This window comes from Scyliorhinus canicula, chromosome 6, assembly GCF_902713615.1.
Source record: "Scyliorhinus canicula chromosome 6, sScyCan1.1, whole genome shotgun sequence".
NCBI classification, from domain to species: Eukaryota; Metazoa; Chordata; class Chondrichthyes; order Carcharhiniformes; family Scyliorhinidae; genus Scyliorhinus; species Scyliorhinus canicula.
Genome location: NC_052151.1, coordinates 176,925,887 through 176,939,025, shown reverse-complemented (window position 1 = coordinate 176,939,025; position 13,139 = coordinate 176,925,887). Strand labels below are relative to the sequence as shown.

The following is a 13,139-nucleotide window of genomic DNA, read 5'->3' as shown; positions in this document are numbered from 1 at the left end:
ATGCACAATTATCGGATTTATAATCCATTTCCACACATTTTTCCATGGTGAGAGACTAGGCAATGTTGAGGAGTAAAGTGAAGGAAAATACTGCAGATGCTGGAAACCTGAAATTAAAAACAAAAAATGCAGGAAATACTCAGCGGGTCAGGCAGCATTTGCAGAGTCTGTTCTGGGTAGGATTAATAATAATAATAATCTTTATTGCCACAAGTCGGCTTACAGTAACACTGCAATGAAGTTACTGTGAGAAGCCCCTAGTCGCCACATTCCGGCGCCTGTTCGGGTACACAGAGGGAGAATTCAGAATGTCTAAATTACCTTTTTTTTTATATAATTTTTATTGGACGAATGTCTAAATTACCTAACAAGCACATCTTTTGGGACTTGTGGGAGGAAACCGGAGCACCCGGAGGAAACCCACGTTTGGACGGGGAGAATGTGCAGACTCCGCACAGGCCACGACCCAAGCCGGGAATCGGACCTGGGGCCCCTAGCGCTGTGAAGCAACAGTGCTAACCACTGTGCTTCCGTGCTTAGTGGGGTTGTTCCCGGCACCCCGATCTCTCAACCCAAGACGCGACTTCTGGACCCTCCTAATACCCCAAGTCACCTATAAGGGAGTCCTCGAGCCCACCGCACACTACCTCACAAAGGCAGGGCATCCCTGGGCATGATCCCCATGTGCAGGCAAAATGCCAGCCTGGCAGTGCCCCTGTCAGTGCCACCTGGGCACCCTGACATTTCAGGCTGGGAGTGCCAAGGGGCCTGGGCAGCACCAGCCGTGGCAGTGTGCCACCCTGCCCAGATACCAGTTACCCGGGGCCCTCTGATCGCCTGGGAGACACCCACGCCCCCAAGTGCCGTTACGCCTGGTGCCCTTTTAACAAAGAACAATACAGCGCAAACAGGCCCATCAGCCCTCCAAGCCTGTACTGGTCATGATACCAACCTTTGCCAAAACCTTCAGCACTTCCTTGTGCCGTATCCCTCTATACCCATCCTATCCATGTGTTTGTCAAGATGCCTTTAGAACGCCGTTAATGTATCTGCTTCCACAACCTCCCCTGGCAATGCGTCCCAGGCACTCACTACCCTCTGCGTAAAAAACCTGCCTTGCACATCTCCTCTAAACTTTGCCCCACAGGCCTTAAACCTATACCCCCTAGTGACTGGCCCCTCCACCCTGGGAAAGAGTGCCTGCCCATCCACTCTATCCATGCCCCTCATAATCTTGTAGACCTCTAACAGGTCGCCCCTCAACCTCCGTCTTTGTAATGGAATCTTTTGTCAGGACCAATGCTAAACGGTGACCAGCTGGAGTCTCCTCAGCCAGGTTCATAGTTGCAGGGGGGTGCGTACGATCCGCCGTCAGCACGGTTAAGTGAGTTTTTAACGAGACTGGGTCCCGCCAATTGTGGGCAAGATTGGAATTGCGACATCTCACGAGATCTGGTTAGATCTCGGGAGGCGTCGCAACTGGCGGGGATCCTGGAAGAGTCCTCTCCCAGCGGCACGTGGTCGGCAAATCACAGCCAACATGTCAGATTGATGACCGTTTATCTGAATTCAAGAAAGATAGAAATACAAGAGTTTTAAGCCCTGTTAAAGGGGAGAGGGAGCAGGAAGAATAAAAGAGAAGATCTATAATCGGGTGGAAGGGCAGGACAGAAGAACGAACAACAGATTTCATGATGCAAAAGCTAAAGAGAGTGGTAATGTTTAGGGGCTTAGGGGTAATGAGAGGGGCTGTTTAGCTCACAGGGCTAATCGCTGGCTTTGAAAGCAGACCAAGGCAAGCCAGCAGCACGGTTCGATTCACGTACCAGCCTCCCCGAACAGGCGCCGGAATGTGGCGACTAGGGGCTTTTCACAGTAACTTCATTTGAAGCCTACTCGTGACAATAAGCAATTTTCATTTCATTTCATAATGGGTATAGAAACAAAGAGTGTGTCCAGATGAGGCATGAATGACGATGTAACCTGAATGCAATATGGAGAGTTCGAGAAAGAAGCAAGCCAATATCCTCACCATCTGCCATATACCCAGCCTCGCAGCTAATGTCTTTTAGCACTTGGCCAGCTCAGTCTGTGGTGGTACTACCAAGCCATTGAAAGACATTGAAGTCTCCCACCCAGAGTATCTTCTGTGCCCTTGCTACCCTCAGTGCTTCCTCCAAGTGGTGTTCAACATGGAGAATCATAGAATTTACATCGAGTCTGCACCGGCCCGTGGAAAAAGCCCCCTCCCTAAGCCCACAACCTCCACCCTATCCCCGTAACCCAGCAACCCCACCTAACCTTTTTGAACATGAAGGGCAATTTAGCAGGGCCAATCCACCTAACCTGCATATCTTTGGACTGTGGGAGGAAACCCACGCAGACATAGGGAAAATGTGCAGACTCCACACAGACAGTACTGATTGATCGGCTGGGGCGGGGTGTGTCGATGCCAGGTGCTCTATCGGTTTCATTTCTTACTGGCTGTTTTAGCTGTGTGATACAACAATGGCTTGCTAGGCCTTTTCGGATGGCATTTAAGAATCAACCAAATTGCTGTGGGTCTGGAGTCGCATGTAAGCCAGACCAGTTAAGAATGCCAGATTTCTTTCTCTAAAAGACATTGGTGAACCATATGGGGTCTTAAAACAACTGACAATGCTTTCATGGTCATCTATAGATGGTGATGAAGTCATTAAACTTATAATTCTAGATTTTTATTGAATTCAAATTTCACCAACTGCCATGGCGGGATTCAAACCCAGGCCTCAGAGCATTACCCCGAGTCTCTGAATTAATAATAATAATCTTTATTGGCACAAGTAGGCTGACGTTAACACTGCAATGAAGTTACGGTGAAAATTCCCTAGTCGCCACATTCCGGCGTCTGTTTGGGTATACAGAGGGAGAGTCAGAATGTCCAATTCACCTAACAGCACGTCTTTCGGGCCTTGTGGGAAGAAACCGGAGCACCCGGAAAAAACTCACGCAGACACGGGGAGAACGTGCAGAGTCCGCACAGACAATGACCCAAGCAGGAATCGAACCTGGGACGCTGGCGCTGTGAAGCAACAGTGCTAACCACTGTACTACCGTGCGCTTACTAGTCCAGTGACAATAGCAGTACACCACATCCCCGAGACAAAAGATGAGGAGTTCTTTCTCAAGCTTGTATTGAGCTTCACTGGAACGATGTAGCAGCCATGGGCAGAAAGATCAGAGTAGGAGCAAATTAAAGAATTAAAATGACAAGTGAAGGTCAGGTTGTGCTTGCAGATTGAATGGAGGTATTCTGTAACCAGTAGCCCAGTCTAAATTTGGTGTCCCCAATTTAGAGGAGAGTGTGATTAGCAAATTCAATATACTAAATTGAAAGAAATACAAGAAAATCACTGTTTGACTGGGAAGGATGTTTGGGGCCTTGGTCAGTTGAGAAGGATGGTTGTGTAAAGGGGGCTATACTGGCACGGAAAGGTGCCATTCGGGGTGAATGAGGAGCAGACTGGGTGTCTTGGAGGGAGCGCTCCCTTCGGAATGCTGTAAATGTGGGGTAGGGAAATCCAGAACAAGGAGCATAACCTTAAAATTAGAATCAGGAGGATAATCAGGAAGCATTTCTTCATACAGAAGGTGATGAAAAACTGGAATGCACTCCAAAGTTGTAGATGATTTTAGCTTTCAAGTCAGAGATTTATACGATTATTGGTTGTTAAGGATATCAAGGGATTTGGAGCAAAGGTGGAAAAATGGAGTTGAGATACAGTTCTGTCATGATCTGAATGGCACCAATCAGGCCTGAGGCAGCTTCCTGCCCCTACGGCCACACACACCACACTCCCTTCCCCCTCCACCCCATACTAGTCTCTCAGTGACTGGCAGCAATCACATGACTCAGGCAAACCCAATCCTTGGCTATCACGTAAGAGGTGTCCATCCCAGCAATAGCTATCTCACTGCCTGAAAGAGAAGATCCTGAAGGTCAGCAGTGCCTGCAGAAACTCTGCACAATGAGTTACTGCTGTCAGGGAAGACGGGCGGGGGGAACAATCAGAAGGATCATTAGAGGAGGAAAATAAAAGATCGATATTATTAGCAGACATCTGTGTTTCACAATAAACCATAAAAAACCCAGCAGAGGCAGCAGTTAATCTTCCCAAGCAGAGGATATTAACATTTACCGGAATTCTACTGACGTAAGCACCTCACAAGTCAGTGAACACAGGAAATTCAGCAACTGACACAGGCAGTACATTAACCCCATAAGTGATGAGGCATCTTTCAGCTTTCAAAATGCATTTTGAGTATCCATTTCCAATCAATAACAAACAAATAATATATAATATACTCATGTTGGTTTAAACCGTGCGCAGCACTTTTTTTTGCTAAACTGCCCTTTCACTTCTGGATTGGATTCAGGCTGAAGATTTCTCTCTCATTATTGGTTGTAGGATCCTTTCTAAATGGGTTTGGGCAGACTCAGCTCAGTTCTATATAGTTATCATTTCAGTGAGTGTATGCACAAACTCTTCTCTCAAAAACCATAGATGCTGAGGGTCAATTAAAACTTTCGAGGTATATAATTGTATGGCTGAATAGGCTCAAGGAACCAAATGTAGAATTGTGAGCAGTAAAACTGGAATCCTATTGTATAAGCTCCTGTTAGAAAAATTAAAGCCCATGGGACGAAAGGAAAAATAGCAGCAATGGTCCAAAATTGGCAAAGAGGCAGAGAATGGAAAATGGTGAACAGTTGTTTTTCAGATTGAAGCAAAGCATATTCTGGTGTTGTCTGTCTTTGGACCACTTCTTTTTATGACATACTTTGGTAATCTGGACTTCTTCTACAGGGAACATTTTCAAACTTTGCAGATGATAAGAAGCCTGTAAACGTTGCAGGAGACAGTAACATAGTTAGCAGGACATAGGCAGACTGGTGAAATGAGCAGCCACATAGTAGAGCAAATTTAATGCAGTGAATTATGATACATATTGGGAGGAAGTCTAAGGGGAGCCATTATAAACTAAATGGTGCATTTCTTTAGAAAATATTTTATTGAAGCATTTGTAAATTTCACAATTTAACATGTTGACATTTCTAAAACAACTGCGCAGGTTGACCCACAAAATACCCCCTAAAAGAACAACAAACAAATATATTAAGTTCCCTATCCTTATTTAACATTACCATGCCTCTTATTTTCCTTCCCCCCCCTTACTGCTGACGTTCAATTTTTGTTAAAGAAATCGATGAACGGCTGCCAACTCCGGGTGAATCCCTGTATTGATCCTCTCAGAGCGAACTTGATTTTCTCCAGACTGAGAAACCCTACCATATCGCTGACCCACACTCCTGACTTCGGGGGCTCCGAGTCCCTCCATCTCAGCAAGATCTGTCTCCGGGTCACCAGGGAGGAGGAAATCGGCCTCCCTCCCTCCCTTTGCCCCCGGATCCTCCGACACCCCAAATATAGCCAATTCTGGACTCAGAGTTACCCTACATTCCAGGACTTCTGACATAACATCCGCCAATCCCTGTGAGAATTCCCTCAGTTTCGAACATGCCCAAAACATATGGAGGTGGTTGGCCGGGCTACCCCCACACCGTCCATATCTGTCCTCCACCTCCTCAAAGAACCTACTTATCTGGGCTACCGTTATCTGGGTCCTGTGGACTACCTTGAACTGAATCAAGCTAAGTTTAGCACAGGTTGAGGATGCATTTACCCTTTTCAAGGCTTTTTCCCACAGTTCAGTTTCTAGACCCCTCCTAGCTCCTCTTCACCTCTCTGATAGGGGCCCCTTCCCACTCTAACAATTCCCTGTATATCTCTGAAACCTTCCCACCTCCAACCCCTGTTTTTGACAGCACTTTATCCTCAAGTCCCCTCATGGGGAGGCGAGGAAAGCTTGGGACCTGTCTCCGTACAAAGTCCCGCACTTGAAGGTACCAAAACCCGTTCCCACCCAGCAAATAAAACTCCTCCTCTAATGTCTCCAAGGTCGGAAAGCCCTCCTGGATGAATAGATCCCCAAACCTCTCAATCCATGCCTGCTGCCCTCAAATGGTGCATTTCTAAAGGAGAGACAGGAACAGAGACCTGTGAGAAGTTTGTTCACAGGTATAGAAGGCAGTATATGACAGGTTGAGAAGGTTGTAAAAAAGCATGGGATGCTTGGCTTTATTCATAGAGGAAGACAGTAAAAAAAAGCAAGGAAGTCATGCTGAATCTTTAAGAAAAATACTGGATAGGCTCCAGCGAGAACAGTGTGTTCAATTTTGGGTGGCAAATTTGAGGAAGGATATTAAAGTCTTGGAGAGGATGCAGAAGAGGTTTACGAGAATCATACCGGCTTTCATTTTTATAGGAACACTGGACAAGAATCATACCGGATTTCAGTTTTATAGGAACACTGGACAAGAATCATACCGGATTTCAGTTCTATAGAAATACTGGACAAAAACCATACCGGATTTGAGTTCTATAGGAATACTGGACAAGAATCATTCCGGATTTCAGTTCTATAGGAACACTGGACAAGAATCATACCGGATTTCAATTCTATCGGAACACTGCACAAGCCGAAGATTAAGAATTATGACTAAGTTTGGTGAAATAAATAAGAAAAACTGTTTGAGTGGCAGAAGGATCAGTAACTGGGGGACAACAAGAATTAAAGAAATTTTGCTCAAGGGGCTGTGAATCCTAACATTATTGTTGTTACTGAGCGTTCTGTGGGGCACAACTTCAGCAGAGGTGACAGGATGGAGATTCAACCAGGGAATCTATATCACAGGATCATTAATCATTGCAATTGTAACATCTGCCAACCCTTATCTTGTAATTACACGAGGCATTCTGAATCACAAGGGCCCCTTGAACCCAAGTCTAATGGAGAGTATCGTCATATACTGCGTCATTATGTAAATTTGCTCCTGTTGGGAGGGAGTTATGGAGGAAGGGAGCCAGCTACTGTCCATCGTACTAACTGTATCTCTACACTCCCAAATCCTGCATATGTCTGTAGGTCCAGTAACTATACATCACTGAGTCATCTATTTAAAAAGATATATATTTTTTTGAAACAGCTCAGGGAATCACCTGGTGCAGAACCTGCCTATTGTTTACAGCTCAAGCATCACGGTTTTGATTCAGTTTCATACCTCGACTCAGTGTAATTTCCAGCAATGAAACAAGCCGGAGATTCTTGCACACTTCAACAGCTTTAGATGAGAAATTTCATAACTGGATTACTGCAACACCTTATCCTAAAGCTCCTGGCAGAATTCTCCAGATTCACTACTTTATTTCATATTTATATACACACACCTCCTCCGCGTCTATTGAATTGCTTTTATCTTGGGGATGGGGAAGTGGGACCTGAAGACTTTAGGACATTTTGTTCCATTAAAGACACTCATTATATACATGTAGGCTACTATTGGAAATGCTTGGAGTTATTCATCTAAAATAACTGTTTTGGCTCCTCTGATGGCTAAGCGAGTTAGTCGAGTGAGGTGTTGAGCCACATGGATTGAGATTGTTGGTAAAAGAAGAAGTTAGTTGGCTCCCTTAAATCCTTTGGGCAAAGGGAATATGTCACATGCACATCCGACTGTCCTTCATGTGACAGCAGTCTCACACCATACAATGCCCTCTGAAATCTCCGAGTAAGTCACCCAGTTATAAGCAATGGCTACAAAGGTCAGTAGGAACAAGAAAATTGCATAGGCCCATTAGTAAAGGTCCAATAAATGGGACCTTGTCAGCACTGTCCAGAACAACCAATAATAAAAGGGCAATTGGGCCTGACTGTGATGGGCCTGTGAGAGACGGTGGTGTAGTGGACTGTTAACCAGAGACCCAGAATAATTCTCTGAGGACCCAGGTTCAAATCCCGCCACTGCAGATGGTGAAATTTGAATTCAATTTTAAAAATCTGGAATTAAAAGTCGAATGATGACCATGAAAACCTTGTCCATTGTCATAAAAGCCCATCTGGTTCACTAATGTCCTTTAAAGAAGGATATCTGCCGTCCTTACCCTGTCTGGCCTACAGCAATGTGGTTGCCTCTTAACTTCCCCCTCAAGGGCAATAAATGCTGGCACAGCTTGCGATAACCTCGTCCCATGAACAAATTTTTAAAAAAGTTTGCTTCCATTCCAACTAACATTCACACACGAGTGATGTGGAACTGGGCAGTACAATAAGTAGCTGGACCATTGGGTGAATCTTTCCCTAGACATCTGGATACACCCACCATCTTCTTGGGTTGGTTCCTCAAGTCAAGGGGATTGGCAACTAGAATCTTTTCCCTTAAGCCACCACGCTGACTGCTGTTAACTCAGTTATTACTGTACAGATAGTCATCAGGTTTACTTCGGATTGTTTCATATGCAATTGGGATTAAAGTAAGGATAATAGATGTGTTGTTGCCAGTATCTAACATATCACGCTCTTTAAATATGGGCACCGCATTAAACTATTTCCAATCTGTTGGTACCTCCCCAGCATCCAAACTCTCTCAAATGAGCCTTAATGCCTCACAAATCTCCCAAGTCTCTTCAGCACCTTGGGATGAATATCACCTTTCTTGTGAAACCTTTATAAAACAATGGATAGGCTGCAGCTGAAGTATTGTGTTCATTTCTGGGCACCGCAGCATGGGAATGGTGTCAAAGCCTTAAAAAGGGAACAGTTGAGATTTACTAGAATGGGGTCAGTTACTGAGATGAAGAGATATAAACCATCAGCAGTCACTGTCCAGCCATGCTCCTCAATATTAACTTATTACGATTCCAGACCAGGGACTTCCGGTTGCGGCTATGCGTAGCTAAGCCGCACGTTCGGCAGCTCCTGCTTTAATAGGACTTGTGGGTTCTTTTAAGGGCCCCAAACGGCGCTGATTCGATGATTCCTGGTGGATAAAGGGGTCTGGAGCAAAACCTCCCGGGATTTATGGTGCGGGCCCGGAGTGGGGCGAGGAGAAAAATGGCAGCAGCTCCCCTGGAAAAGCGGGGGAAGGTGGACAAAATGGCGGCTGGTGGAGCCCCTGAGGAGTGGAGGCAGTGGGCTGAGGAGCAGCAGGCGGCCCTTCTGCGCTATTTTACAGAGCTGAAAGGGGAGTTGCTGGAATCCCTGAAGGTTACGACAAGTAAGCTGCTCGAGACCCAGACAACCCAGGGTGCAGCGATACTTGAGTTGCAGCAGCAGGCCTCTGAGCGCGAGGATGAGGTCTCGGCCCTCGTGGGGAAGATGGAGATACACGAGGCGCTCCACAAAAAGTGGCAAGATCGTTTCGAGGAGATGGAGTTTCGAACAAGGAGGAAGAACTTGCGGATCCTGGGCCTCGCGGAGGGGCTGGAGGGGTCGAACCTGCCGGCCTATGTGGCCGTGATGCTGAACTCGCTGGTGGGGGCAGGATCCTTCCATCTGCCCCTGGAGCTGGAGGGGGCCCACAGAGTACTGGCCAGGCGGCCTAAGGCGAATGAACCCCCGCGGGCGGTGCTGGCGCGGTTCCATCGGTTCAGTGACCGGGAGTGTGTGCTGCGATGGGCCAAGAAGGTGAGGAGCAGCAAGTGGGAGAATTCGGTAGTGCGCGTCTACCAGGACTGGAGTGCGGAGGTGGCTAAGCGGAGGGCCGGGTTCAACCGGACGAAGGCGATGCTCAACAGCAGGCAGGTGAAATTCGGCATGCTGCCGCCTGCGCCCCTGTGGGTCACCTACAAGGACCGGCATTACTATTTTGAGTCCCCGGAGGAGGCGTGGGCCTTTGTGCAGGCTGAAAAGTTGGACTCGAACTATGGATTGGGGGCTGTGGGGTTTTTTTGCATCACTGTATATGCTGTTGCTGGTTATTCCGTTTTTTTTTCCCGCTTTCGGATGATGTTGGTTATGGTTTTGTGTTTTAAGGGGGGTGTTGGGGTATGTGGTTGATCTGTTTTTGTTTGTACGGGGCTGGTGGATGGGTTGGGACTGCTATTTGGGAGCTGCGTTGAGGGGGTGGGGTGGGGCAGTGGGAAAGTGCGGGCTTTCCTCTGCTTTCTCGCGCTGCGGGACGAGGGGGGTGGAGCTGAAGGCAAGGGGCGTGGATATCAGATCCGTTTTCCCGCGCTGGAGCGGTGCCAAGGAGCTGCTGTGGGGGGGGAATATGACCCCATATCGGGAGGGGTCGGAGTTAGGGCGGGAGCTGCCGGGGTCAGCAGAAGTCAGCTGGCTCTCGGGAGTACTGTGGAGGGAGCGTCGCGGCTAGGAGGGGTCCTAGCCTTGAGGGGGGGGATACCGGATTGCTGCTGGATTGGCCAGGGAGGAGTTGGTGTGGGTTGGGGGGGGGGTCGGGGTGAGGTTCTATCGCCGTGGGAAACGGGCCGAGTGGGTTCTGGCCAGGGGCGAGCAGTCGATGGGCTATGGCTAGTCGACGGGGGAGGGGGGCGGGGTGCCCCCTGATCCGGCTGATCACGTGGAACGTGAGGGGGTTGAATGGGCCGGTTAAGTGGGCCCGGGTGTTTTCACATCTGAAGGGGCTGAAGGCGGACGTGGCCATGCTCCAGGAGACTCACCAGAAGGTGGCGGACCAGGTTCGTCTGAGGAAGGGGTGGGTGGGGCAGGGCTCGACGCGAAGAACTGAAGGGTGGCGATCCTGGTGGGGAAGAGGGTGGCGTTTGAGGCGTCTGAGGTGGTGGCTGATAGTGGCGGCAGATATGTGATGGTGAGCGGTAAGCTGCAGGGGGAGAGGGTGGTGTTGGTAAATGTGTATGCCCCAAATTGGGATGATGCTGGTTTCATGAGGCGTATGTTGGGCCGCATTCCTGACCTGGAGGTGGGGGGCCTGATCATAGGGGGGGGGGGGGGGGACTTCAATATGGTGCTGGATCCCCTACTGGATCGTTCTAGTTCAAGGATAGGCAGGAGGCCGGCGGCGGCCAAGGTGTTGAGGGGGTTTATGGACCAGATGGGAGGAGTGGATCCCTGGAGGTTTGGGAGGCCGAGGGCTCGGGAGTACTCTTTTTTCTCCCACGTGCACAGGGTTTATTCCCGTATTGATTTCTTTGTCCTGAGTAGGGGGCTGGTCCCGAGGGTGGAGGATGCCGAATATTCGGCTATAACGATTTCGGACCATGCTCCGCATTGGGTGGATCTGGAGATGGGGGAGGTGCGGGACCAGCGCCCGCTTTGGCGTCTGGACGTGGGGCTGTTGGCTGATGAGGAGGTGTGTAGGAGGGTTCGGGGATGTATCGAGAGGTACCTCGAGGTCAATGATACTGGGGCCGTCCGGGTGGGGATGGTGTGGGAGGCTCTGAAGGCAGTGATTAGGGGGGAGCTGATCTCCATCCGAGCCCATAGGGAGAGGAGGGAGAGGGAGAAACTGGTGGGGGAGCTGTTGAGTGTAGATAGGAGGTACACGGAGGCCCCGGAGGAGGGATTGCTGGGGGAGCGGCGTAGCCTGCAGGCCAAGTTTGATTTATTGACTACCAGGAAGGCGGAGACACAGTGGAGGAAGGCGCAGGGAGCGGTCTACGAGTATGGAGAAGGCGAGCAGGATGCTGGCGCATCAGCTTCGTAAGCGGGACGCGGCTAGAGAGATTGGTGGAGTGAAGGATAGGGGTGGGAATGTGGTGCGGCAGGGGGCAGAGGTCAATGGGGTCTTTAGGGACTTCTACAGGGAACTGTACCGGTCGGAGCCGCCGGTGGGGGGGGGGGAGGGAGGAGGAGGAGGAGAGAATGGAGAGCTTTTTGGACAGGCTGCGATTTCCAAGGGTGCAGGAGGAGCAGGTGGAGGGACTGGGGGCGCCGATCGAGTTGGAGGAGGTGGTCGGAGGGATTGGCCACATGCAGTCGGGGAAGGCGCCGGGACCGGATGGGTTCCCGGTTGAATTTTACAAGAAATACGCGGACCTGCTGGGCCCCCCGTTGGTTAGGACCTTTAACGAGGTATGGGAGGGGGGTGTTTTGCCCCCGACGATGTCACGGGCGCTGATTTCCCTGATCCTGAAGCGAGATAAGGACCCCTTGCAGTGTGGATCATACAGGCCAATTTCACTGCTGAATGTGGACGCCAAGTTGCTGGCGAAGATCTTGGCCACTAGAATAGAGGGCTGTGTGCCGGGGGTGATACATGAAGATCAGACGGGTTTTGTGAAGGGGAATCAGCTGAACACTAACGTGCGAAGGCTGCTAAATGTGATAATGATGCCGGCGGCAGAAGGAGAGGCGGAGACTGTGGTGGCATTGGATGCGGAGACAGCCTTTGACAGGGTGGAGTGGGGGTACTTGTGGGAGGTGTTAGAGGGGTTCGGGTTTGGGGAGGGGTTTATTAAGTGGATGAGGTTGCTGTACGAGGCCCCAATGGTGAGTATAGTGACAAACGGGAGGAGGTCCGAGTAATTCAGGCTCTACCGTGGGATGATGCAGGGGTGCCACCTGTCCCCCTTGCTTTTTGCGTTGGCAATTGAGCCTCTGGCCATGGCGCTCAGGGAGGCGGGGAGGTGGAGGCGGGGAGGTGGAGGGGTCTGGTGCGGGGTGGGGAGGAGCACCGAGTGTCGCTGTATGCAGATGACTTGCTGCTGTATGTAGCAGACCCGGTGGAGGGAATGCCAGAGGTGATGGAGATTCTTGTTGAGTTTGGGAGTTTCTCGGGATATAAATTGAACCTGGGCAAGAGCGAGCTGTTTGTTGTACACCAGGGAGATTAGGAGGAGGGGATTGGTAGGCTCCCGCTAAAGAGGGCAGTGAGGAGTTTTAGGTACCTGGGGGTTCAGGTGGCTAGGACCTTGCATAAGCTTAATTTTACTAGGTTGGTGGAGCAGATGGAGGAGGAGTTTAAGAGGTGGGACATGCTGCCGCTGTCATTGGCGGGTAGAGTACAGTCCATGAAAATGACGGTGCTCCCGAGGTTTTTGTTTTTGTTTCAGTGCCTCCCCATTTTCATTCCGAGGGCCTTTTTTAGGAGGGTGAACAGCAGCATCATGGGATTTGTTTGGGCGCACGGGACTCCGAGGGTAAGGAGGGTCTTTTTGGAGCGGGGCAGGGATAGAGGGGGGCTGGCGCTGCCCAACCTCTCTGGGTACTATTGGGCGGCTAACGTCTCGATGGTACGTAAGTGGGTAATGGATGGGGAGGGGGCAGCATGGAAACGGATG

General features: G+C 49.7%; 1 protein-coding gene across 1 annotated transcript in view; it reads right to left on the bottom strand.

The window, feature by feature from the left end:
• elp3 (elongator acetyltransferase complex subunit 3) overlaps positions 1–13,139 on the bottom strand; it is a 144,024-nt gene that overhangs the window by 1,186 nt on the left and 129,699 nt on the right.